Below are 27,468 nucleotides of genomic sequence, written 5' to 3'. Positions count from 1 at the left end.
TGTCTCCATTTTCTGGCCACCACTTTCCCCTGCCCCACCCAAGTCCACCTCCCACCTCCCACCTTCAATCCTTTCCCACTTTGACTTTTTCTATGAGTCCTGCATACATGTTCCTTGGTTCGATCCTTCCCCTTCTTTTCCCAGTTACCCCCTCCCTCCTTCCCTCTTTTTACTTTTGGTTTCTTTTTTCTTTTAATTGTTGCTGGTTATATTTTCCTTGCTTGTTTATTTTGTTGGTTAGGTTCCACTTATAGGTGAGATCATATGATATTTGTCTTTCACCCTCTGGCTTATTTCACTTAGCATAATGCTCTCCAGTTCCATCCATGTTGTCGTAAAGGGTAGTAGCTCTTTCTTTCTTTCTGCTGCATAGTATTCCATTGTGTAAATGTATCATAGCTTTTTGATCCACTCATTTACTAATGGGCACTTACGTTGCTTCCAGCACTTGACTATTGTAAATTGTGCTGCTGTGAACTTTGGAATGCATAGGTTCTTTTCAATTGATGTTTCAGGATTCTTAGGGTATAATTCCAGCAGTAGAATCACTGGGTCAAAAGGCAGTTCCATTTTTAACTTTTTGAGGAAATTCCAAACTGTCTTCGACTGTGGCTGTACCAGTCTTCATTCCCACCAACAGTGCGATAGGATTCCCTTTTCTCCACAACCTCGCCATCACTTGTTGTTTGTTGATTTGTATAGGATGGCCATTCTGAATGGTGTGAAGTGGTATCTCACTGTACTTTTAATTTGCATTTCACTGATGGCTAGTGATGATGAACATCTTTTCATATGTCTCTGGGCCCTGTGTATGTCCTCCTTGGAGAAGCGCCTGTTCAGGTCCTTTGCCCATTTTCTAATTGGGTTGCTTGTCTTCCTGGAGTGGAATTGTGTGAGTTCTTTATATATTTTGGAGATCAAACCCCTGTCCGAGGTATCATTGGCAAATATATTTTCCCATATGTTTGGTTCCCTTTTCATTTTGCTGATGTTTTCTTTAGTCATACACAAGCTTCTTATTTTGATGATGTCCCATTTGTTGATTCTTTCCTTTATGTCCCTTGCTCTAGGGGACATATCAGTGAAAATATGGCTGCATGAGATATCTGAGAGTTTCCTGCCTATGTTCTCCTCTAGGACTTTTTTGGTGTTGCGACTTACATTTAAATCTTTTATCCATTATGAGTTTATTTTTCTGTATGCTGTAAGTTAGTCAAATTTCAATTTTTTGCATGTAGCTGTCCATATATGAAAAACCTACAGTCAACATCATACTAAATGGGCAAAAACTAAAATCTTCCCCACTAAGATCAAGAACAAGACAAGGTTGCCCGCTTTCAGCACTTCTATTATACATAGTATTGGGAGTCCTAGCCACAGCAATCAAACAAGAGAAAGAAATAAAAGGCATCCAAATTGAAAAGGAGGAAGTAAAACTATCATTGTTTGCAGATGACATGATAGTGTACATAGAAAACCCCATAGATTCCACCAAAAAAACTACTCGACCTAATAAGTGAATTTGGCAGAACAGAGGGATACAAAGTCAATATTCAGAAATCTAGGGCATTTTTGTACTCCCCCCTGTTTCTTATGTGCCTGGGTTTAGTTCATTTGCATCAAGTTAAACTTTGATAGATATTTGTTGTGTTTTTAATGGTTCAACCACTGATTCCTTCAGACATCACTGCTATTCTCTTATAGAACATTGCTGACTAGATTTAGAGAGCTAGAATCAGCAAGTCCACACACAAATTCATATTAACTTTTGGAAGAAACTAGGATTCCAGTGTGGACAATGAGTAAAGAGACTAGCCCATGATAATCAGTCATGGGACCATGCATATGACCTGCCCATCTTGGTGAGTGCTAGCTAGACAATAGCACTGGACCCTTGATTTTTGCCTGAGGAGCAGCACTGGATAAAAATAGTACAAGCAGCAACACAAGAACCACTGCTGCAAGAGTAGTTCAAGTCCTGTTTCTCTCCCAAAAATTTAGCCTATTATGAAATTATTCAAAAAGTTATAGATACAAGGTAAACAGAATTTACATTCCTTTTAGGGACTCACTTTAATTCAACACCAATTTCATGTCTTCAACTGACTATCAATGATTCAGAGTCAGTAAGTTAGAGAAATGAAATTCCCTTTTTGAGTCCAGGAGGAAAATACAGTTAATTCACTAAGATTGTGATTCCTATTATCAAGTTACTGTATGCTCTTTGGAAAGCTATATGGTCTGTCATAAATTTTGAAGTCATTACTATGTCATAAAGGGGAGAAACCAAAGATATACTTGGATTTAGATGAATTTCTATGCTTAATTTTGATTTTAATAAACTTCTCTATAATTAATAAAATGGTAAAAATAAGTTTTATGCCTCAAAAATTTATGATAGTTTTGGTAACTTGTATAATTAATAAGATAAGCAAATAATAATTTAAGTGTTCTTTCTGACCCTTAACCATGTTCCAGTCTTCCAAGAGTTATTTTAAAAAGCAGCCTATAGCTTTATAGTTTGCTCCAATTTTCCTAGAATTATGGAGTCCCAGTCATCTGCAGGGCAGGTGTTAGCTTAATTATTATGTATTATCATTAGAAAGCAATATCAAATTTGTAAAGAACAAGAACTCCAGATTCTCTACAAAGAGGACTATTTAAAAGATAAGAAAATTAGGTATATTAATGTTGATTAAGAAGTTAAAGAATATTTAAAAAACATTGTCAAGTGCCTTCAGAGTAGCCAAAATAACACAGATATGTATCATTTTGTTAAATTTTCAGAGTGAAACCATTTATACCTGCTTGCTATTTTTATTCATTTTTTCCTTTCTTTTTTTAAATTTCTTGGCTACTACTCCCTTCTGAAGTTAGATAGCACAGTGGAAAATAATGGTAAATAATAGATGCCTTAATATCTATACAGAATTCTTCCACTAAATAAATAAATAAATAAATAAATAAATAAAGACTCTCACAGAGGAGAACCTAACTGATCAGAGTTTTTCCAATAAGCACTGTTGTTTGATTTCATTTGTGCCTTTTGTTGCCCTTTTCGCTGCTTAAGTAATAAAAGCGAGGCCATAATATTGGGAGGTGAGGGGAAAATGCAGCCTCTGTCCCTTTGATTCACTCATTATGTATGTGTTTCTGTGTGTTCATTGCACAGGAAGCTGAAAGGGAAACAAACATTTGAATATTGAATGGTGCATTTGTTTATGTTCAGTTTACTATTAGGACATCTTTTCATACTTTCCTAAATGCTACCATGACTAGAAGACACTATCTTTCCTTTCATGTCCATATTTTTCATTACTGCAGAGAAGTCCACTGATGAATTTCCCAATATTATCTTATTTCCCACTGCACACCTCTGGGAAATTACAAGCTTCATTTTCAACACATGAGAAATAGGTGAGAGCTCATTTTTAAAGCAAAATTAAGTATTACCCTTTAGAATTCTGTCATACTTTTTTTTTCTGATTAACGTTTTTATACATTCATACTCAAAGGAGCACTAAATCTAAAAATAAACAAATAAGCTCACCATGAATGCCTGTAAATGCAGAGACTGATGGGTGTATATGCATGATATGAACTCCGGAATTATGGCTTAGCTTCTGCAGAGGCATAAAAAATCATATAAACTTTGAAGATGGAGTTTACCATCCATTTAGAAGAGCAACAATTCCATGTCTAGTGTACTGGTCATTGAGATAAGAGCCATGCACTTTGAATGAGAATATGTTTCTGTCTAATCTTCCAACTTCTTCTGTGGAAAGTCAGAGAGGCTGACAAATTATCCTCTCAGGTTTTTCTACCATATTATATTTGAATGAGGAATATATTGTACAGCTTTTCTAAGCTCTAAGGGAACGACTCTTCATGAAGACTAAAAATGAAATTAGTAAATCACACAGAATAAAAAACCAAGTAGGCAATTAGCCATTATTATATCTAAAGATGTTATTATACAGTAATATTTAGTTGTACTCAGCATCAGTGTTTTGTAGAAGGAACTTGATATTTCAACCTTGCTATGTATGTCTACTAGCAATATGGGCTCTAGATCTAATGTACTCCTAAGTAGTTTGCTTGAGAAATATAAAAGAATGAACCCTAATAAAACTGTGTAACACATCAAAAAAGCTCTCCAAGATTGTTTTGTATCCTAAGATCCAAATGGATATAGGAAAGGAAAAGGATATTTCCCTATATACCTCACAGAGTATAGAGCTTGTAACTTCTTAAATTTAAAGTTGAGAATTATGCATATGTTCTTTTCTCATGTGTTTCTAATATCCTTAAAATAGCACAGTTTTCATTATTTGCAAAGTTTTAAACTCTTGGCCCTCTAGCAAAGGTTTCATATGGAGGAATTCTACTTTTCTGCAAGTAAAATATTTCTTGGATTTTTATATTTAGAGTCTTGCAACTCTACAGAAACCATAGCATTTCTACCATGTTTGTTTCTATTTTTAATGCTTAGTTTCACCATGAACATTTTATATATTATGCAAGATCATTTAAAATGAGTCAAGAAAAGAGACACTAATCAATAAATTATTGGGGCCAGGTCACTAGAAAAAAATACCAAAACAGAATAAATTACAAATGTATAAAATAGTTAAAAAGGAAAATAAAAAGAAAACAGAATAAGAATGAGACAAAAATATGGATGCTACTTATGCTCATAGATTGGGTAGGGTGTAAGGATATAAAGGAATAAAGAAGTAATGCGAAAGCTTGTTAAATTTGATTATATGAAAATTTAAGACAACACTGTGGAAATAAGTAAACACAATGAGAAAGTCAAAATGTAATTGGGAACAATAAAGTTACTGCAGACAGATAAATTCTAATGCCTTTAATATACAAAAAAGAAAATACCCTCCTAACAACAGTGAGAAAAAGATCAAGGTTTAATTAGAAAAATAGGCAATGAGCATGAAGAAGAAATTAATAGACAAAGAATATGAATCACCACTAAATAAATGGAAGTACAAGCAAAATCACTTATACTTAAATAACAAAACTATCAGATTGCCAGTGATCAGAGTTGGATAATTACTTATGTTGGTAACAGTTTAGAAAGGATCCCATCATATTCTCAGAACCATTGTGTCTAAATTGATATCTTATAAATGCTGAAACTCTCTTACTGAGTAGTTCTAATTCTCTAAATGTATCCTAAAGTCAGTACAGCAAAAAAAAAAAAGAAAGAAAGAAAGAAGAAAAGAAAAAAGTGGTAGGAATACGCTTAAAAAGATTTTCACTGAAAAATTTACAGCATTTATGTGTATCAATAAAGTTGTAGTTTAATAAATCACACTGTGTTCATAAACTGAATTTTATGCCACTGTTCAAAAATGTTAGGAGGATCTATATATTCCAAAATGAAAAGAGGTGCAAAATGTATTGCATAGCAATGAGAGCAGTTATAGAAAACTTTTAAAAAATGGAATAGATAATAACATGTTCTTAAGAATATGGGCTCTGAAGTGAGAAAACTAGGTTTTAAATCAAGCTCTGTCATTTGATGTATTATATTGAGCAAGTCCTATCCTTTTGTTATTTATATTATTTCTTTATGTTATAATGAAAATAATAATAGCTACTTTAAGTGATTTTAGTAAAAATCAAATGTGAATCAATATGAAAACATTTATCTCCTTCCTTGGTTCTATTCAATAAATATTAGTAAGTGGTATTATAATCACATTAATATGCATCTCATATGCACAAAATATGCTAATAAGAGCCTTCTCTGGAAAATGTGTGAGGCTGAGAATAGGGATAGAGAAAGAAGGGTGAAAATTTTTAATTTTTCCTAGTTCATTATATGAAAATTTTTATAATGAATATGTGGTCCTCTAAAAATGAATCATAAGCACTTCTATTTAAAATGTTTCATTTTTCTCAAAGCATTTATGCAGGATCTAATATAGATGAGGAGTCATTCTGAAAAGTGTACAGTATAAAAGTACATAATCCTCTCATATAATTTTTACTACATTTAATTTACTTAAAACATTAAAATTAGTAAAAAACCAATACGTAAGGAGAGTACAATATTTGCATTTAATCTAAGTTAGGAATGCCTATGCTTTATATATTTATGTGTGAGAATCTCTAACTGATTGAAAATTTCCCACTGTGACTCTCCCATGTTCTCAACCCCAAGACCCCTCCCACCCCTCATGGTGGCCCTCATGTGAGATTAGCATATAACTCTTTTATTCTACCACTTTTGCTAAATCAAAATTGCCTACCCATCAGATGTTAAACTGCAAGAATAACCTCTCCTTCTTCCAAGAAATATTTATAGCTAATGTATCATAAAACTTACTTCACTTCATATTACTCCTTCTGCACTCTACAAAAACTCTGTCTTCCTAAAGATAACGCACTTTTTTATTTTATTTTAAATTTATAAATCATGTTTATTCTATTACAGTTGTCTCAATTTTCCCCTCTTTGCCCCCCTCCACCCATCCCACCCCCACCCACTCCCGCAGTCAATTCCCACACTCTTGTCCATGTCTATGGGTTATTTATACATGTTCTTTGTCTAGTCCCTTCTCCTTCTTTCCACCATTGTCCTCTTTCCCCATCCCCTCTGTTCCCTTTCAGTCTGCTCCATGTTTCCGTGCCTGCAGTTTATTTTGTTCATTAATTTATTTTGTTGAATAGGGTCCACTTATAGGTGAGATTATATGGTATTTGTCCTTCATCAACTGGCTTATTTCACCTAACTTAATATTCTCCAGTTCCATCCATGTTGTCGCAAAATGAAGGAGTTCCATTTATCTCTTTTTTTCTTTCTTTCTTTCTTCCTTCCTTCCTTTCTTTCTTTCTTTCATGCAGATTGATTTTATTTATTTTTTAAATGTCAAAGTTAATTATAAAATATTAAAAAATGTAAAACTATTATAAAGTTTCAGCAATTAAACCACATGACACCAGCACAGAAATAATCAAGTAGATCAAAGAAATATAATGACCATTCTAGAGACAAATGTATACATCTGTCTGACAATATTATATATGATTAAGTTGATATATCAAATCAATGGGTAAAACAAGGCTTATTCAACAAATAAGGTGCATGGGCCACTATTACTTGAAATAAAACAAATATAGTGCCCTATTTCACACATAATACAAGAAATATTCAGGTGAGTTAAAAATCAATATATAGAATCTAAGGATAAAACACTTTTTGAAAGCTAAACATATCATTGCATTTTTCAGGAAAAGCTATCCTTAATGGTGCTTAGGTTTGTTTTCTTCCACCATTTTTGGTGCTGCCATTCAAATCACACTCTGCCGAGGTCACTTCCTGGATAGTTCACAACAGGACCCCCTTGATGCCTGCCTTATCCAAATCCCAGGGCCTACACAGTTGAAAAAATCCTACTTATGATGAGCACACCTATTCTTTTCTTCAAGTGCTACCTAAGCTTTCACACTTTCTCTTTTCTGACCTTGGCATAGCCTCTTGATTGGAATCTCTTTGATTACCCAGGGCACTCAAAAACGAGGTCAGGGGTAATGCGAAGATGCTTGTCCATTTGCCTATTGTTCATTATCATTTGTGTATGGTTTTTCAGTATTTCAGTGAAATTCTGATTTGTTGTCTACCTTCTTACATGTACAAATGTTATGATATGAATATAACTAAATAATTGAAACTCTGGAAGGATTTGTCCAAAGACAATTAATGACTCCACTGGCTATTCTGCAGAACTTTGAACAGACTAACACAATTTAGCCAAGAACTTTCCCTAAAGGCTTTTCTATAAAAAAAAATTATCTGTCAAAAATCTAGCCCTAGCTCTCAGAACTTGGTGTCGATACCATTTGGTAATCAAAAGAATCAGGACTGCCGGCAGAAATGGCTGATTTTAGAATAGGAGCAGAAAATTTATAAGATGAGCCTGGAACATCTTATAGTGCCTGAAAATAAGAAGGTAACTAAAAATGCACAGATACAAACATTAATAAGGGAACTAAAGGAGCTCTCAATGTCTAAAACTACAATAACTTAGGCAATAAAATTAAGTACTGTATTACACTCATAGTATAAAATAAATATCCGTGTGTCTATATTTATGTAAATGAATGAATGGATGATTAATTGAGGAAGGAGAGACAAATCTCTTGTAGAGAGAACTTTGAAGAAATTTATGTAGTCACTCCGCCTTTAGAGTTATTATATCCCTCACCCCTCTTTAAGTGTGGGCTATGCATAGTGAATTCCTCTCAAAGAGTCTAGTCTAGAAATGGGAAAGGAAGGATAACTTTACAGTGGAGAAACATGACAAACAGGACTACAGCCAGGTGATTATGAATATCAGCACTGATAAACCTGCTGATAATATGTGCCTTTAATAAAATTTAATGAAAATGGTTCTTTTCAGATGGAGTTACTCAACCAAACCCACCAAATCTGCAACTCTTATCCCCAGTGTAATCATTAGGAAAAAATCAGGAAAATTTCCAAAGAGAAGTGTTTTATAACATTCTAAGTGTGGAAACATGGAGGACCTTGTATGTGATTCTAAAAGAGAAAAATATATTATGTAAAAATTAAGAAAGTCTAAATAAATTATGAACCTTTGTTAATAATAATATGTCAATTTGGTTTATGAATTGTTATTAGTAATTAACATATATTAAAGTCAGATGTTAATAATAAGGAACTAAGTAAAACTACATGAGAAATCTTTATTATATTTTCAATTTTTCTATAAATAAAAGAACATTCTAAAATATCAAACATATTTTCAGAACCCCAGTCTTACAGACTGAAAAAAATCACCCTTAACTTTCTAGACCTCATGACTACCACCTTCATTGAAAATTCTTCTCTGTTAGGGAGAAGACATTACAACTGTTCTAGCTGTTCTATTCATCCATTTTGTTGAAAGCTTTAAAGCTGAGGTCATAGATTTAGTTAGAAAACCAAAGATTAGAAAGAAAACAGCAGGTTCTCAGAATCACAAGTGCTTGCTAAGCACTTTGTAAGAACTTTTGCTCAGAAAAAGAAAAATCACATACCAAATTAATAGTTCCTAAGATTAAGCAATTGGAAGAACCTTCAATCACACCTCTCTGTACTAGTCTAAACATATACTTGTCAATATTTTTTAGAACAGGAACACTAGAAGAAAAATGTAGTTGTTTTAGCACAAAAGGTAGAATTAAAAGGGGACAAATGGCTGTCTCCATATTACAGAATATTCTATCGTTACTGTCCTTAATTCAAGAAAGAAATGTTCATGTATTTGCTAAAAATGCAGATTTTTCTCTTTTTATTTCACTCTATCATCTATCCTATCACAACCCCATCGTTCCCTCCTTAGAGTAAGATTATGATTTCAATAATTGGAATCTCCAAATACTCCTTAAATTCTGTTTTTGCCTCAACCACTCCCTATTTTCAAAAATTCTCTCAGGGTCCTTTCACTACACTTTCCTATGTTTGATTCCACTTTTCTGAATTGTTTGTTCAAGACATATTTTGCAAATTTGATGTTACTATTCAAGTATGTATAGGGCAGCTGTTTTCTGGAGCTGCCAGGAGAAAAAGAATACTTGGCCCATAACGTGATTGCACTGATTGATATGGCAGTCTCTGAATCACCTACAATATGTTAGACTTTGAATCTGTTCCTAATGTCATTAAGCCAAAGACAGTTCAGGTGTGAGAGAGAAAAAAGAGAATGAAATTTTAAAGATCTCAGTCGGTCTAGTTATACCCTTTCTAAAACTGACCAAATACCCAACACAAAAGGAAGCTAAATTCAGTCTGTGATGTATTTTTGCAAGTAAAGTTTTATTGGAACACAGATATGAACAATTGTTTATGTATATTTTATTGTTTTTACACTGTAAAGGAAGATTTGAGTAGTTGTGGCAGAAACCAGAAGTCCTACAAAACTAAAAATGTTTACTGTCTGGCATTTAAAGAAAAAGTTTGATGACCTTTGATCTAATGAACTATGATGTCATAGAAAATCAGAAGTCACTTTTCCCTAAAAGATTGGATGTTATGACTAGTCATGACTTTTATTAGCTGATTACTAAAACACAACTTAGAGTAAATTCAGTTACATTATAATCTTCAGACACTTGACCTCTAGCTTTTCTGCATTGGTTGTCCCTTAATACAGTATCATCAAATTTAACACTCCTGAGTCCTTGTCTTAGACAAATTCAGTCAGACTGACTTACTAAAGTGAAAAGACCTAGTCAAAGCTCCCTATCCTTGGACTTGCCTATTGTCATAAGTCCTATTTTCGATTTGTATATGAAAGATTCGGACAAGCTTTGAGGATTCTAACCCAACAGCTCAATATTTTAAGTGATAATGACCAAGAATTTTCACAACTGTTGAATGATGTCAAGTCACAGATTCAAGGTACATTTTAATCTCTCAGTGGATTAAATACAAAGAATAATGGTGGTTTATAGGTTTTTAATTGTACGTAGAACAGAAAGGCACAAAAAATACTACAAAGATGAAAGATGAGTGTGGTTAAATAGCTCTAAGTGTTGTAAACTTAAATATTGAAAGCATTAATGTTGACATTAATAACCCAATCATGAAATTTTAATTTCCATAAAACTATTAACATATTAAGAAAATAATAAATAATTAGTAAGATGTAAAAGGTAAAATAAGTTTGCAAGCTTTAAATTAATGCAAAGAAGGCAAAGAGCAGGAAGGAAGAATACAGAACTCTAGAGATAAAATTTAAAATAATGAAATGATAAACCAAAACCTAAATATATCCACAATTTTACTAAGCTTAAAGACCAAAATATTACAATTAAAATAAAATATTTTAGACTGAAACAAAAACAAATATTAAATGGTAATTATTTGTTCTTAAAAGGGTACAAATCATTCAAGCAGTCAGGAATGCTGAAAATATAAAACAGAAAATGATATACTTTGCAAACACTGATCAAAACAAAAGAAATATTGACAGTATAAAAAAGAAATAGTCATATACACAATCATAATACAAAGATCACCCATCTCAGTAATTTCTGTAATAACTAATAAAACCAGTTAAAAATGAAAATTTAAGATAAAAAGATTAGCAAATTTGGACTAATTACAACCAACAACCGCATGTTTTTGATGCACATGGATATTTATAGTAATTAGAAGAAATTTTACATCTGTAAACACATATAGTATACAAGAAAAACTAGGAGAAAAAATAGGATGAATATGAGAAAAAGCAAAAACTAATGAAATAAATAAATACACTATTAAAGAGACCAAAAAAGCAAAAAAATGACCTGAAAAATTAAACCAAGTCAATGAAGTGCTGGAAAGGCAGATACATTTATAAAAAGGTGGAAGGATAATCAGTATCAAGATTTAAATGGATTATTACCACACATTCTAAACTTAAAAACATACTAAGATGTCATTGTAAACAACTTTGCCCCAGTGAATTTCAAACACTAGATGAAATATGCTGTTTACCAGCTCTTCTACATATGATTCTGTTGCTGTCAGTAATTGCTGATAAACTCCTGTTAGACCAAATTTCCTGCAACTGACACTTATAAATGTGGTAAAAAACATAAAAATTAACTACATAAATACCCAGAAGAGCAACCAAAAGTAGGCTGACTCTAAAAGAATCCCTATAGTTGGACAAACTTTAAACATAAGATAGCTGTAATGATTTAATCATGACAAATAACTTAGAATTTAGGACAAAATTATTATTTATAATAACCCCGAAGTGTAAAACCTTTGGCGTATATATTTTGAAAAGAGGGTATTACAAGCATGCATTAAAAGTTATTGCATGCAATAGCTTTAGACCTGTGTATTTCAGACATTTACTTAAAAAAAGTATAAACAAATATCAAAATAGTTAATGACATTAATGTTGAAGTTTTTAGGGTTGAAACATATGGACATGTACAACTTATTTTGAAATGTGTAAAAAATAAGATCGTTTTATGGATGCATAGCAGGTGCGTGAAATAATATGTAAGGAAGCAAACAAAGCAAAATACTTGCTGTACAAGCCAGGTGTTACTTACATAGGTGCTCAATGGATGAGACTTTTGATTTTCCTTTATGCTTTAAAACTTTTATAGAAAACATTAGGGAGAATGAAACTGCAGAAATTCAAAATCTAAATTTCTCTATATCAATTAAACCATACATAAAAATCTCACTACATGGAAAACTTCAACTCTAGATTTCTTTCTATTGTACTCTTCCAGACAGATAAAAATAATATCCCCAGACTTAACCATAGGGTTTTATTAAATAGAAATAGCAAGCAAATCTTCCTAGACTCTTTTTGGTACCAAAAACTGACAACATTAAGATAATTTAAAAAGACAGTACAATGAAAGAAAGTGGCAACAATTCTATAGAAAATGTTAGCTAATCAAGTCCAGCAGTGAATTAAAGAAAGATTAGAAGAAGTTTTATTGTAGTAATGCAATACTGATTTAATATTGAAAATCAATCAAATAAATCATCTCATTACAAAACAAAGGAGAAAAAACAAGGGTGAGATCATTTCAATAGATGCTGAAAAGGTTTTGAAGGTTCTCAATATTCAGTCATGTTAATAATCCATAGTAGTAAATGTGAAGAAACAGTTCAAAAAAGTGGATTTCTAAATTTCAGTAAACATACTGCAAGATGCTCAATGATCAATTTTAATAGTCATCAGGCAAATGTAAATTAAAATTTTAACATGACAATATCCATATTTCCATTGAAATCACTTATTCCAAGAATCAGAAAGAACTAAACTGAATGAAAAAAACAATAGGTGCCAACACTGAGATAAAGGGGTGTTAGAATTACTGACAAAATCTTCAAAAGCAGCCATCATTAAAAACTCAAACCAGCAACCACGTAGCCCTTCGAAAAAAAAAAATTTAAAATCTCACTTAAAAAATAGAATATACAAAATAAAACCAAATGAAAATGTTAGAATGTAAATACAATAATCAAAATAAAAAACAATATGAAACAGCAGAATGGAAGACACAGAAGAAGGAAACAGGAAACATGAAGCTAGAATAGATAAGGGAGGAAGGTACTTTACTTAAACTGGTAAAATATTACCATCAGTAAAATGCAATAAGTTATATATTTGCCTCTTAATTGGAATTTATATATATATATATATATATATATATATATATATATATATATATAATGAAATTCTTGGAATAAATGACTAATAGTTATTTAAAAAGATTTACTCAAAAACACTAGAAATAAATCAAAATGTAATCTAAAAAATGTTCAACTAACCCACAGCATACAAGAAAAAAGTAAAAAATAAGTGACAGAAAGAACAAACAATAATGAAGTATTTAAAAACCAAAGAAAATTAAATGTAAATGTAGACTTAAGCCCTAGAATGTCAATAATTACAATAAATGTAATTAGACTAAGTATACCAATTAAATGAGATATAGTGCACAATAAAAACACTACTCAAGTGTATGTTGTCTTTTGAAGCTCATTTCTAATATAACAATATAGACAAGTCTAAAGTATAAGAATATCAAAATTTATATTATGCACACATTAATAAAAGCAGGCATGGTTATATTAGTATCAGATTTGGTTGACCTTTGAGCATGGAAAATTACTGGAGTCAGAGAGGAACATGATATTAATAATAAAAGGGTCACTACACCCAGAAGATTTAGCAATACTAATTATGCATGAACCAAACGAAGGAATTTCAAGAAGTGTGACATAAAAACTAATAGAACTACAAGGAGAATAGACAAATTCACAGTAGTAAGTGGAGACTTTACACCATTTCAAAATAACTGATAGGGCAACTGACAGTAAATCAGCAAGAACATTGAAGAACTTTAAAAAACAATCAACAGAAACTAATCAACATTTTATTGAGAATGCACCATTCAAGAGGAGCAGAATACACAATAGTTTTAAGTACTCAGAAACACATACCAAAATAGGCAATATTCTAGGCCAATAAACAAATATCAGAAAATGTAAAATAATTGAAATTGAAACCAGAAAAGCCAGTGTTCATGCTGCCTGTTACTACCAGAACCAATAAGCACAGAAAGGGCACTTTCTTTATGGGCACTTTTTTCAGAGATGGACAGCGACCTGAGAAGACGGTGGGTTATGTACCCTAAAAAACCATTTTATATTTCCTTTCAAGCCACCCTTTTTTCTAAGGAGGAAAAGGTGTAGGTAAGGGACTTGGAATTCAGGAAAGAGGTTAATCAGGTAACAGCTGCACTCTGGCAATTTGCCTAACATCCTTTCATCTGCTGAGGGGTGGTTTTCTATCTGGGTACTGCGTCCTGGATGATTTTCTTTATCTGTGTCCTGGACAGTGGGATGTGTCTCCCTGGAGCACAATGACTCAAATATCACCTTGATGGTTTATTGTCTTTTGTGGAGCACAAAGATCAACTTGCTTGTTGTCTCCTGGAGTCTGGGTGGACCATATATTCAGTTCCTGAAACAATAGATTTTTTTTTGTTTTTTGGGTTTTTTACATGCATTAACTACTAAGCTTATTAGCTATTACCTAAAGCTAAAATTGTCCAACTCTTGAGTTCCTCTATCAAAATCATACACAGTGTGTTTTACAACCATAACAGAATCAAACTCAAAATCAATAACAGAAAGATAGCTGGAAAATCACCAAATATTTAAAAACCAAAAAATTAACTATTAAATCATCCTTTCAGTATTCTTTGGGTCAAAGAGGAAGTCTCAAAGGAAATGTATAAATATTATGATATAAATAAAATATAATACAGGATATAATTTTTAAAACACAACTAAAGTACTAAGAGAGAAATTAATAGCACTAAATGCATACATCAAAAATAGAAATAATTTCAAATCAGTAATCTGATCTTTTACCTCAGGAAAAAAAAAAGAAGGGCAAAGTAACCAAAGAGAGCATAAGAAGAATATAATAATATGAGCAAAATCAAGGAAATTGAAAACAGGAACAGAAATAGAAGAAATCATTGAAACGAAGACCTTGTTATTTTAAAATATTGATAAAATTGGCAAACCTCTGGCAAGGTTGACAAAATAAAACAGCTGACACAAATTACCAATACCAGGAACAAAACAAGAGATATCACTGAATATCCTATAGTATCACTGAATGTCCTGCAGATAATCAACAGAATAATAAAGGAATACTAAAAAACAATGCTAGGAATAAGTTTGACATTTTAGATAAAATGGATCAGTTCTTCAAAGCATATGTTTTGTAACTTTAAAAAATACTTTTATTGTATATTAAAGAGTTTATTGCCAGTCAGATGTTACCTGGATTTTATATGCTGAGAGCATTCATTTTACATTAAAGCAAATAACATAGAAATAAATAACACAGATATGTATGCTCTTGAAAGTTATGAGGGTATTAAGGGTATACTTTTACAAGACCCAGATGTGCATTAAAATGGCTTCACATCATTTCATGCTTCTGAAATCTATTTCTAGTATAAATAAATCTACAGGATATCCAGATAGAGTTTATGTCAACAGTACTAAAGAATTACGAAAAAATGTATTCCAGAACATCTGCTGATCAAGTGCATAGAGCTTATGACTGGCCCTATACAGACTGTAGAAGTTGTCAGAGCTTTCTTTGGAAATTTACTAATACCAAAAATAAATAAATAAATATTAACATGAAGCACTTCACTGAGGGAGTTAACTCGAGGGGTGAGAGAACTATAATCGTGAAAGACATTACATATCACCAAGTAATTCAGTATTATTATATGTAATGAAACATTAAAATGATTTTACATTTTTTAAAGTTCTAGGCAAAGTTTTCTTAATATATTACTTTTGACTCTTTTTGACGCTATTACAGATATCCCCAGTTTTCCCCACTTTGCCCACCTCCACCCAGCCTCCACCCTCCCTTCCCTCTGGCCATGACCACACTGTTGTCTGTGTCTTCTCATAAATGGTAGTTTAAATGAACAGTAGTTGACTCTATTATGTTATATCAATAATTAGTTAACATACCTCCAGCAATATTTTATCATGAACCCACTACTGAGATTGTCTTAGTTACCACTTTTCTTTTTCTTTTTTTTTTTGCAAGGTGACTTTGTAAAAAATTGCTATTCCTGGAAGAATTTTTATTAACATACCTCAATAACACAAGCTCCTCCTTTTGATCAAAAAGGGTGACACTAAGATTCTTTAGAAAAAAGAAAACTTCACATTTCTAAATTTCAGTGTCTATGGAATTTATTAACAAAATCTGAATGACTAGATAAAAGATATTGATTTGAATAATATAAAAAATATTAATATAAATAAGTAAGAGCTGAATAATAAAGCTTGGAAAATATATGTCCCTGGCAGGGACCACTCAAGATTTTCATTAAGACACTGTCCTTGGAATAAAAATGTCTAAATTATTTTTATCTTTGTACTTCATTCTTACTGGAAAGTACTAGAAGAAAAAAGTCTACTTTTTTTAGATGTCACAAATCTAAGCTTTCACTAAAAAAAAAAAAGAAAGAAAGAAAGAAAATATCCTGATAGAAAGACCCAGTATAACCTTATACAGTGAACATAGAAGCAATTCTAGGAAAAAAAATTGAGATGATTTTAATCAAAACAGGAAAAAATGGATGCAGGAGAGATAGGGTTTAAAAAACATTTAAGAAAGTTACCCTAATAGGCCAATAAAGTAAAATTTGTGAATTCACATAGGTCAATTAAGATATCCCCACACCACTAGATAATACGCTTATTTAATAATGTTTAACAGTTCAAATTTTGGCCAAACTGTTGTTTAATCATGAGTGAAATAAACATGTCTAAATCTTATGCCTTTAATCTTTTATTTCCTTGGAATTGCTAGTGCATGGGAGTGGTCTGATGGGAGGGAATGGACAAAACAGAAGGTAGCAACATTTTTGTAAATGTTATGCTTCCCAGAAAAGAAACAATAATAATACTGGAAACACTTATATACCTTCAGAGGAGTATACCTTTTCCTGGTTTACTGTAACTTGCTTTTTAGGATTTTTAACATGACGTAATATCATAATGTGAAAAGGCTACTTGCTCTCTTAAAGAATTCCAAATGATCTACGTAAGTCAGTACATTTAATACCCAAGTTAAAAAATAGTACAAAATAGTATTTTCACAGCCAAATTCTTAGTTTAGCACCCTAGGGATCCCTCAAGGTTCGAGAACAACTCAAGAGATCCAAATATTTTGTAAGTGCACAATTTATATATTAGACTTCTTCTAGAGGCAATGACTGAGATACTTCATCTCTTACAAAAAAAACCACATTTGCCTCGATATTAGGCTTGCCAGTTTAAGAATGATTTCTGAACTGTCATGCAGTTATTAACATCTAAAGCGATGCCTTTACACAGTGATCAACAGAAGCTAATTTGTTCTTATTGTGAATTCTTACCTTGTCATACTATGAGTCATATTTGTCTACAATCTGTTTGATGGCATCAAAGAATCAATGGCTCACTACTCAAGATTGGCATCATTTTCAGCATAGAAATTAACAGAAAGGTTGATGAAAGCAAGAGGTTTCACAACTGATTCTATAGATCTGATTTTATATGCAATGTGTTAAACCATTGAAACATCAAGGATACTCCATGTCAAATCAAGCCAAGCCCTGTAGGCAAAGGCACTCTTATAGGCACTAATGATCCTAGGGAATAATATGATTAAGAACCAAAACTCCTTGTTCAGAGGAATATGCTTTTTGGAGCAAAAAGATTGAGATTCAAAACACTTTGAATGTTATTGGACCCTCTCTAATGGTAAGATAATTTCAAAGAGGTTTACTGTTAGAAAAAAATCCCCCAAACCCTCATCCCACTTATATATATCACATCCCAGAACCTCAGCCTAAGGTAACAGGCAATCTGAATTGACGTAGTCTCAAAATCAGTACTAAAATATTTGTGGGAGATGCATGATTCTGGCTGGATATTTGGCTTAAGCTGAATGTCCTTTCTGATCAGCCTTTCTGAAGCAGTAGGCATGCATGATGAACAACTGCTGAGTATGTCAGCATAAACTAAGTAGCTGTATAACATAAGAAGCCCATGTGTATGGCAGTGCAATGTTATGTTATTCAAAGTATAGCCCATGGACTAGCAACTTGGACTCTTAGATAAGGTGCTGAATCAAATTCTTCCATTTAAAATTATCTCCCATTGATTTGTATGCATAGAAAAAGTTTGAAAAGTTTTGGAAGCAAATCACAACTGAGTAAAAATGGTAAGAAGATGCTCCTTTTTTCCTAAAACTCCTTTTCCTTAAAACCTTCAGGCAGCAGGTATGAGAGCATCAAAATCTGAGGAGTTGCTGTGACAAACAGTCACACAAGGGGAGAGAGGAAAAGCAAGAGCACCAGAAAATGGGGTCAATCTGAGGACTGATCACAATGCAGGCTTTCTCTCCAAGGAAGAAATGAGAAGAGAATTGGAATATTCTTCACATTAAATTGAGGAAGAAGACCCAGAGACCCAATGGCACATGATACAGTGGTTTTTATATGCTGAAGGCTTTCACTTTACACATCCAATTCCATTCTCTTCGGTTTCAAACTCATAGATTCTATCACCTCTTTGATATTTCTAATTGAATAGTTAATAGCCACTTGATTTTACATGTTAATATTAATATTCATTAAATATAAATCTAGATTCCTAAACCCAAACCATATCCTTTCCCATTCTCTCCCACATGGATAAGCGAAGCCATTATTATAGGTTATTTTAAGCCAAAATATGAAGAGTCATATTACTCCTCTCTTTCCTTTATACCCTACATCTGACTTACAGCAAGTCATATTGCCTCTGCCTTAAAATAAATGCTGAAACCAAATCTTTTCACCACTTTCATTACAACCCCACTTAAGACACTGTAGCCTGCTATAGGCCCCTTACTACTCTTGTTTTATTTTGTTTCCTTGTCTCTCCAGTCAATTTGCTACCGTGCAGGCAATATGGTCATTTTAATACCTAAATTATATTGGATCATTCCCTATTCAAATCTTCCAGTGGTTTCCATCATGATTAGAATAAAATCTAAATGCTTCTATGGCCAGTCAACACCTGGTTTTGCCTGTTTTTCCAATTCTATTTCCTATCAACCTCCCCCTTACTCATAAACCCGACTTGCACCCTACTTGATGTCTTCCTACTCATCCACGTCACAAAATTCCTTCTTCCATTAGATCTTTGTATTTGCCATTTCATTTCCCTGAAATATTACCTATGCTGATTCTGTGTAGAGGCCTTCCTAGATTACTGCCTAAAATAGCCTCTATTATTCTCTCATCTTCTTCAATTTATCTGATATTATATGATATAATTTTGTGTTTTATACCTTTTTCTTTCTCTAAAATGTAAGCTTCATGAAAGTCAAGAGTTTGATCTTTCTTATAAATGACACATTCCATCCTTGAACACAAATACAATTAATAAGTATTTATGAAATATTTTATGGAGGAAATTTGAAGAGAGATAAAAATGCAGCCTTGAAAAAGCAATTGAGAGAGTAAGTGAGAGAGAAATTTATATCATTACAGGTTGATGAAGCCATTCTACTTGTTAGATGTGTCTAAACTGGATATGTAAGGAGTATTTGGTGGAAAAAATAACTGAGAAAGTCAAATTATTTAAAATATTCCTTTATGAAAAAGCAAACCATAGAAAGCAGTCACTAACAACATAAAATAAGGTATAATTTATTGATTGATTACTTGATTGATTCATTAACACAGTATCTGCTGTGTTCCAAGAATCTAGCCAGGACCATGTATGACAAATGGAAAATGGAAGTAATGTAAGTCACAGGTCCTCATGGACATAGAAGAGATAATATTATGATCTTAAAACATTTCAACAGAGTACACAGCAAAGGATGGTATCTTTAATGAAATTCACCAAAGTCATATTTTCAGTTTTTGCATTTACTTGTTCTTTTTTGTTTGTTCCCTCAGTTGATTTAATCAAGAATTCTGAATTCTGCCAGACTTCTACAGAATAATCATGGCTCTGGACCATTTACTTGCAGCTCCAGTGCTACAAGATACTCATTTTGATGATGGCTCAGCATTTATCTAAACTTTATTTATTCATATCTTGAGCAGAAATTTTCTGTAACATTTTTCACTTGATCACATTTAAAATTAATCAAATTTGCAGGATTATTCAGAATGCTAAAACAGCCCAGGCTTGAGGTTTTCAAAGAGATTTTCAGCAAGAACAACTCACTGTCTTTCTTTTTTAAACACGCTTGTTTTCATAATGCTATTAGCCTTGCTAAATTTTTTTCATGTTGATTCTGACTTTTCTTAATAGTTATAAGATAGTGATGTTTAATCTGAATGACAGGTATCTCTGTGAACTATTTTAAATGACATGCCATTTATACCTTAGGGCTTCAAAGAGGATCCAGTCTTCTTCAGTTTTATTTCACTAATAGTACCTAACTCAGAAGGATGGAATAGATCTCCAGTAATTTAATGTTTGTTTGTTTTTTGTCATCTTATCTACTCATTTGAGCAGCCGGTAAAGTCTGATATCAATGTTATCATTAGATTTTTTTTTGCCTTCAAAATCAAAGAGTTGCCTCTCTAGCACTGCCTATCATTGCACAGAAAACCTTCAGTTACTACACATTTTCTATTAGAAAGAATCAAACATACCTCACTGCATGTGCTGACAGTAACTAATCATGTTAAAATGTACAGCCTAGAAGTACAAATAAGATAAAATAATAAAGTTTCAAATACCAATTTAATCAAAAACACCCTATGAAATATATTTTATATAGAATCAGTAACATTCTTTTTGTTTGGTGATTTATGAAATGTGTTAGCTTAAGTATTTAGGAACTTATCAACTGAAAACCATGAAGGCTTTTTACCAAATCAAATAATGGGAAATATTACTTGATTTTTAGTGATTATTGGTATATGAATTAGAAAAATATAAGACTATACTAAAATATAATAAAAGAAATGAGTTTCTCAGTGTAATCATTGGCCTTCTGTCTTGCTAGAGATTTTTTATTTTATCTTGCAGCTAATTAGATGAGTTCTCCTCTGTGCTTATGGGATTAATCAAGAATGTGAATAATCATGGTGAGAGCTATTGGGGTTTTTAATAAGTGGGCCATTGGACACATGAAACTACATTCTTTAAAAATGCAAAAAAAAAAAAAAACAAACCCCAAACCCATAAACGCTTGATGGACATTCAGTGGGAAATAACTAGGTGTCAGGACCTGCATACAAGAAAGTGAAGAACAGATTTTTACATAGATATTATATCTAGACTATGTCCCAAGAGACATCAATATAACAATTATTGTATTTCCTGAAATTCACTATCTAGCTGAATAGTCTGTTCAGCTCAGCAAGTCCAAACCTGTCAAGTCAGATTTGTACTTTCTTTGGAATGATTTTTCAGAGTTCCAGTAAGTTTTTTTTTTAAATTTCTTCCCATATAAAAACGTGCATATGCTTTAATATAAAATAAGTTTTCTTTTAAAGGCTGGAATTTTAAGTACACTAAGATCATACAATAAAATACAGTAACCCAACAGATAAATAATGCCAAAACCCATTCAGGGTAGCAAAATTGGCAGGAAAAGATTTCTCAAAAGTCCAACTGAAAACATTGTACAAAAGCCAATGATTCTGAAGTGAAGTTGCTTTTTCAAGTTCATTTGCCTAATCAATATGAAAAAAATTTAAGTCAAAGGTTTATCTCCTCCAGCACTGAGAGTGTAAAACATATTTTAACCCATTCCACAGACTCAGTTTTGCCTTCCATGCTTTAGCTTTTTGAGAGCTAAGCTATGGAAAGTCATAAGAGCACTCTAAGCATCCTAGGGACAGAAGCAAGCAACAATGCCATGTAGGGTCTGTCTAATGTAAGGTGGTACTATATTCTTGGTTCTCTGACTTCAGATTTAACAATGTGACATAGACATTTGTGACAAAAGGAAAATAGTTTTATATCAAAAGCAATACAATTAGACAAAGGTTCCTATAAATAAATAACCCTTTAGAGTGATTTCAAAAGTTGCAAGAATTCAGTGCAAGGTAAAATTTAATATTTGCAACTTTCTATAATTTCCATTTTATCTAGTAAAGCAAAATTTATCTCACTTTACTCATTTAAGTGAACTTGATTTCCTCCATTAGTTGCCCCATTAACTTAATTGTAGTTGACAACAAATTGCTATTGTTAGTGGCTTTAGAAAAACCCTGATTTAGCCCTGGCTGGTATGGTCCAGTGGATTGAGCACTGGCCTGCAAACCAAAGGGTCCCTGTTTTGATTCCCAGTCAGGACACATACCTCAATTGCAGGCCAGGTTGCCCCAGTTGGGGACATGTGAGAGGCAACCACACATTGATGTTTCTCTCCCTCTCTTTTTCTCTCCCTTCTCCTCTCTAAAAATAAATAAATCTTAAAAAAAAAAAGAAAATTCCTGATTTATTTAAAGATGCTTAAGTTGGAACTGATATAAAGAAAGTGATGTACTCAAATATTATATTTAGCTTGCATGTATACATGCAATTATACCTGAACAAATTGTAACTACAAAGGAAGGAACCAAAAAAAACAGGATTTATTTATAAAAAATTGTGTATATATTTTTACATGTTTAAACTTCAGTTACCTTCAAAGTACTTTCCATTTGATGCAATACATCTATGAATGGTTTTCCACTGCTCAAAACAGTTTTTGGATTGGTTGATGTTGGTGCCTTTTAGTGCTTCTGCCATTTTTTGTTTCATTTCTTCCATATGGACAAAACATTTCTCTTTGAGGGGATTGGGTGAATAGGAAGTCTGGGTCATAGGGGACATGCCATTTTTGGTCAAAAACAGCTGAACACTCAGTGTGGTGTGGACAGGTGTACTGGTAAGTCACCCATCATGAAATGGGCTAAAGCATTAAAAGAGTCTTCAGAAAAATTCACTGAAGCCAAATGCAGATTCTCACACCACCAGCAGCTGGTACACTGATACAGATGGATTCCTAAAACATTGATCTAGCAGGGGAAGCCTGTATTACAAGGGTCCCGCCCTCCAGAAGATAATTCCAGTTTGGGGGGGATTCCCCTTGTATGTGCTACACATTGTTCTAGAAGCTGGTGATTCAAAAGTAAATAAAGCATAAAGAATTCTTACTCCATGGAGATCACATACTAGTGGGTGAGACTAGTGGGGGAAGCCTGAACTACAAGGGGCTGGCCCTCCAGAAGATAATTCCATTTTTTTGGTTTGATCCCCTTCTTCTATTTCTAAGTATAATTTATTTGCATGTTGACAAAGAGAAACCACACTTCTGTCATTCTAAATATAAAAACAAACAGAAACTGAAGATGATAAATAGTAGCCCAATAATCAGGGAAAGTTGATAAAGAAACAAGGTAAAGAACATGAAAGGAATTATCAGGTTAAAAAAGGGGGACTAATAATGTATTCTTGAGAGGTATGTGTGCTTACATCTATCTCAAAGTCTCATTAGAAAGTATTCTGAATGATTTTATGCTCCATGTTTTTATATATTTAGTTAAGTTTATGTTGTATGTTACATTACATTTTCTCATTAAATGTTAATACAGAAGTATCTGAATGTTAATCATTTATTATATTCATAACAGTTTATCTATTTCTTCTTCCTAAATTATTTAAAGTAAAATGTTTTTTTCAGAGATTTTCTTTTGAAAGACTTTACAGACTACTGATGTCAGCAAATATAATGCATGGTTAGTGTCTGAAAGAAAATAAGTGTTTCTCAATAGAAGAGTATCCTCAAGCATTAGGTCATAGAGAAGGAGCGGTACATGTTACAAAAAGATAGCTACATATGGCCTCATAATTGTCCATACTCAAACAGAGTAAAAACAACATTCACTCTCAAAAGTTTGACAATGAATTACGTGTCAATATGTTGCTCTAGTTTAGGTAGGTCCATTAATTTCTGTCCACTTATTATTGTAATTTAAAAACCATTTCCCTGAAAGATTTTAAGAGAACATTAAATCAATAAATGTCAACACCTTGTATAAAATAGAGATGATATGTTTCTTTATTTCATGTGAACAGATAATTACCTAGAATCTAATGGGGACAAATTGGAATTCAAGATAATTCAAGATAAATCAGTCAGTTATAATATTTTGTATAATATAAGGGAAAAGAAAGAGCTAAAGGCATTTATTTCTTGTTGAAACTAGGTGCATTGTAATTTTGATTTATTCTTATTCTTAATATAGCTTCACAGAAATACCTAATATTTTCTTACAAAACAAAGTAATTCTTCAGAGCAAAAGCTGGAAAACCAAATAAACAAATTTTATTTTGCTTAATAATGCATCTCTCTAAGAATCAAGAAAATGATAAATCAATCAGCCTTTTTATGTTGAAAAGAGTGGACAATATAGATACATGTATGACCATATAGCTCATTATGCACACCACCAAAATATTCTAAATCATTTTATAAATAAGGACACTAAGGCTCAAAATATTGAAACTTTTCATCAAAAGTTATACAAAAATTTCTCACTTCCAAGTTCAATAGAATGTACTTAATAGATATTTGTTGTGCTAATTATGTAACTGCTTTCTGTTAATATACACATATGCTAATTTTGCTCATAATGAATATAGTATAAAATGATGAGAGTTACTAAAGTAATGTAATCTCTATTTATTTTGATGTATAGATTAGGTGATACTAATATTAAATATGAGGTTTCTTTCCATACAAATTATAATTTGATCTGTCTTGCATCTAGAAAAAGAGAGACACAAAAAAGGAAGTTTGTTTTCATTTATTGTTGGAACTTTGGACAAGATGTACATTTCAAGTGTTCACCTTCAGATATGTATGTTTAGATCACAACAAGGGCCCTACTATGTCCTTTTATAGATCTTTTGTAATGAGAAAATAATGATCTTGCTGTTGATGACTTAACCTTCCTTTATTCAGCCAAATTCTTTCATTTTATAGGTAACTCTTTGAAAATGTATAAAGCTTAATAATGCAGAGCTTTTGCTTTCTTGTTTGAATTTTTTTTTAAATTCTCTGTAATTGTCATTTAGTGAATATTAACTTGAAGACAAAATTTGAAATCTATAAACATTCTTGGCTGGAGTCCTCTAACTCAGCTTCAAACTGTACAGGTCCTCAAACTAGGATGGCTTGAAAATGCTCATGAGTTTGATGATTTCCTTCATTTTTTGATAGTGCCTTTGTCTTTCAATACATGTTCAAGTTAAGTTTCCTGAAAATCCAGGTCTATTAAAAGCCTGGGTTTCTATTAAATCCAGTTCGTGTCTGCTTGAATCTGCATCTAGTGAAGGAAGTGAGGTGCATCTGTGGTTCATGTGCTGCCATCCCTACATGTAAGATATCTTGCCAACAGCATTGTGAGCAGAGAATGGGCTTCCCAGGAAGCTCTTTAGCAGGACCTGACATACCTTTTACACTGACAAACTAGTTACAAGACCTTCAGAGACAAGCTTATTTCCCATCAGATAATATTTGATCCTTTAGGGCTCCAGAGTATGGATCTCATTTCTTCTATTCACATGACATCAGTCTTGGATGCATTATTACCCTACTAAGAATAAAAGGAATGGCAGAGAGAGAGAAGAAAGGATGGAAAGGGGAGGGGAGAGGAAAGGAGGAGAGTGGAGGGGAGGGGAGGGAAGGGGAAGGAAGGGAAGGAAGGAAAGGAAAGAAGGGAAAGAAGGGTAGGAAGAAAGGTAGATAGACATATTTTTATACCATTTCTCTTTCAGGGATACCTTTGTTTTAAGTAGAAACTTCATTTAAAATCTTTCCCAGATGATCATATGTAAAGAATTATAATCTCTTTAATTTGACATAAACCTGTCATCAGAAGTTCTCATACTGATTTTGGAAATATTCTGAAAATTGTAGACCAGGAATTCTTGAGACATAACAGTGAAAATTTTACGCTTTAGTGGTTTTTGTTCTTTTATAGTGGAAGTTCTTTAAGTAAACAATCAAATATAAAATAATGCTGTGTAACTCTGATATATGTTCACATCCAAATTACCAATTATTTTGCTATTCATGTAAATAGGAAATGTAACTACATAAATAAAATATCTCTTTGAGGTAAAGTTTGAAAGAATAGGAAAAGTTAAAAGCAATGATTATTGTTAAAAATATTATTTAATACAAAGTGCTAATTATCTTTTTCCTCTCAGATTTTTTCAGTTTTATTAAGAGCTGAGGGAGGGAAGGAGGGAGGGGGCAAGGGAAAGAGGTGGGGGGGAGGCAGAGACAAATGTATTTAAAAAGTAAATAAATTTAAAAAATGAAAAAAAAAAGATTCAAATGACATACAGCACTATGTAAACTTAAGCTATACCGCATACTGATTTGACTAACATATATTGTGAAATGATTGCCACAATATGTTTCCTTAACATCCTTTCTTTGTGATAAGAACTATTAGGATTTACTCTCTTAACAATGTTCAGATATTCCATGTGGCAGTGTTAATGGTAGTCATCATGTTGTACAGTTACATCCCTAGTACTTTTTTATAACTTGAAGTTTCTATCTTTTGACAACCTTCCTCCAATTCCCCATCCCCTAATTCACCACCCTGGTAACCAGAAATCTGATTTATGTTTCTGTGATTTGGAATTTTGTTTTTAGATTCCACATATTAGTGTGACTATATAGTATGTATCTTTCTTTGATTTATTTCACCTAGCACAATGCCCACAAAGTCCACCCATGTGGCCAAAAATGGCATATTTCCTTCTTTTATATACTTTCATATATATATACACATACACATATATATACACACATACATATATACACACACATACACACATATATATTTTATATTTTTTTCACATGTATATTCTTTACTCATTCATCCATGAATGAGTACCTAGGTTTCTTCACTGTCTCAATTATTGTAAATAATGTTGCTATGAACATGGGGGTGTAGCTATCTCTTCTTATAGTGTATTCATCCCCTTTGGATATATTCCCAAAAGTGAAAGTACTGGATCATGTGTTAGAAACACTTATAATTTTTTGAAAAAAATTCCATACTTTTAATAGTGAATGTACTGATTACATTCCCACCAACAGTGAAATATAACCTTTTCTCCATATGCTTATTAGCACTTGCTATCTTTGTATTCTGATGATAACCATTCTAACGGGTGTGAAATGGTATCTCATTGTGGGTTTGATTTGCATTTCCCTGATGATTAGTGATGCTGAACATCTTTCATGTGTTTAATGACCATTTGTATATTCTTTTTGGAAAATTATTCATTCAGGTTCTTTGCTCATTCTTTAATAGGACTATTTGGTTTTTTGCTATGGAGTTCTA

Source organism: Pteronotus mesoamericanus, unplaced genomic scaffold (assembly GCF_021234165.1).
Source record: "Pteronotus mesoamericanus isolate MK-2021 breed Mesoamerican mustached bat unplaced genomic scaffold, CSHL_Meso_final scaffold_167, whole genome shotgun sequence".
NCBI lineage: Eukaryota > Metazoa > Chordata > Mammalia > Chiroptera > Mormoopidae > Pteronotus > Pteronotus mesoamericanus.
Note: the sequence above shows the minus strand (reverse complement) of the source record.